At 43.7% G+C, this 2,234-nt stretch overlaps 1 pseudogene; it reads left to right on the top strand.

The window, feature by feature from the left end:
- Positions 1 to 1,330: 1,330 nt before the first annotated feature.
- LOC110562456 (large ribosomal subunit protein eL13-like) lies at positions 1,331 to 2,001 on the top strand (annotated as a pseudogene).
- The last annotated feature ends 233 nt before the right edge of the window (positions 2,002 to 2,234 follow it).

Genomic DNA, 2,234 nt, shown 5'->3' with positions numbered 1-2,234 from the left:
ACATGTGTTGACACTTTTATTGTTTGCACAATACATAAGCTTTAAGATTTCAAAGGCACCATATTGTCTTGTTTATTGATGCCTCCCCTGCCCCTAGAAAAGTGCAGAGTATATATTAAGTGGCTGGTAAGTATTAGTGAATTAATGCCAGCATATACGAACTCTTAAGTTCTGTGTGATGCCCTGGGTTCTCCAGGTTAAAAACAGAATCCACACACAGTTCAACTAGTCCTAGTAGCATTGTCACCATCTGTAATTTCTACCTCTTTTTTTCCTTCAAGGATGGAAGGGTGCAGCACAGCTGTTTGATGTTAAATTGGTCTTGTGGTGGAAATTGCCTCTCAGCCATCTCTAACTTTTCTATTAGGCTCCAGCCCAGCAGGAAGCCTTATGCAATCATCTTGGCCGTTATGCGTTGCCATCATCATACTTGAGGTGAATCAAGTGGGTTAAAGGACTAGGTCACTTTGCAGTCCTAGGTAAAAACCAGCACATACCGTTAGTGCAGCTTTGATTCCGAGGATGGCTGTGCCTACAACAAAGTCAGAACTCACCAGCTTACTGCTAACCAACATCAAATACTGCACAAAAAAAGCTGCTAAAGAAATGGCTCTCTTGTGAGCCTTAGAATCACCTAAGAAGGTGACAGGAGTCTCTCCCTGTAATTAAAGGTTAAATTAAGGCTTTTGATCGCCACAATTTGATCCACATGTTCTAACGGGACTATCCTTGCAGTTGTAGAGAAGGCAGCTCACTCTCAGTCTGCATAATTCAGGCTCACCCACATCACCCTCTGGCTCCATACGCATTTACTTCCAGCAGCCATTGCCTTAGCAGCTCGTTTCCCGGATGCAAGGACTTGAACACAAATCACAATGTAATCAGTCCTATTTTTTAAAAAATGAAACTGGATTTTTTTAAATAAATTTAAATACATATATTGAAATCAAGGGTCGTGAAAAATACATCATTTAATCCTATCTTAATTTCTTTCACGCTGTTTTTGTATGGCTGATGTTTGGCATTAAAAAATGCAAGTGGCAATTACCAAACTCTTCCTCTGATCCAAATATGATACAAGAATTACTCCATTTGGTTTAACTCTTAAAATAATTACTTAAGAAGGGTATTACTGTTAAACAGGCTGAGCAGAGGTATTTACCCACACACATTTGAATCTGAAAGAGAGCAAGATGGGCATGGAAAGGGCTAAAAGGAAGAAAAGGGAAATGATATAATTATGTTCATTAAAAACACATATAAGGAGACATGAAATAAAAATGGAAAAGACGTCTTTCTCCTCGGCGGTTCTCCTGCTCAGGAGGTAGCCATGCCACCTAGCCAGGATGGCATGATCCTGAAGCCTCACTTCCTGGAGGATTAACAGTGGCGAGTGCACACTTGGTTCAACCAGAGGACACACAAGATCCGCAGACACAAGGCCCAGCAGGCAAAAGCGCATCACATTGCCCCTCATCTGGCGTCTGTTCCCATCAGGCCCTCAGTGAGGTACCCTAAAGTTAGATACCCCACCAAGGTCTGAGCTGGCACGAGCTTCAGCCTGGGAGAAATCTGGGTGGGTGGTATCCATAAGAAAATGGCTGGCACCATCAGTGTCTTTGTGGACCCAAGGAGGTGAAACAGATCCACCGAGTCACTATAGGCCAGTGTGCAGCCCTGAAGGAGTACCGCTCCAAGTTCATGCTTTTCCCCAGGCAGCCTTCTGTTCCAAAGAAGGAAGTAGTTAGTTCTGTGAAGTGCTTAACTTGCCCATCCAGGTAACAGGACCTGTGATGCCCACCCGAAGTGTCCACAAAAAGGAGAACGCCAGAGTCGTCACAGAAGAAGAGAAGGACTTCAAGGCTTTTGCCAGTTTTCGCATGGCTGAGGCCAACGCCTGGCTGTTGGCATCCAAGCTGAAAGGGCAAAGGAAGCTGCAGAGCAAGATGTTGAAAAGGAAATGTAAGGAGCTGTTGGAGTATTGCAATAAATTTTCCGTAAAGGAAAACAACAGCAAAAAAAATAGACAAGACACGTGTTATTGTATTGGAGAGAGTCCAAAAATGTTTTTTATTGCAAACATAAGGCCCCAGGTTCGATCTCTAGAACCAATGTAAAAAGCCAAAGGTGGTGGTATAAGCTTAGAATCTTAGCACTGCAGAAGCAGACAAGGGACAGGGCTGGGGGAGCAGCCCAGCCTAGGAAAGGAATTAGCTCCAAGCCCTAGCCTCGAA

The sequence above is a fragment of the Meriones unguiculatus genome, chromosome 2 (assembly GCF_030254825.1).
Source record: "Meriones unguiculatus strain TT.TT164.6M chromosome 2, Bangor_MerUng_6.1, whole genome shotgun sequence".
NCBI lineage: Eukaryota > Metazoa > Chordata > Mammalia > Rodentia > Muridae > Meriones > Meriones unguiculatus.
Note: the sequence above shows the minus strand (reverse complement) of the source record. Positions and strands in the feature narration are given on the sequence as shown.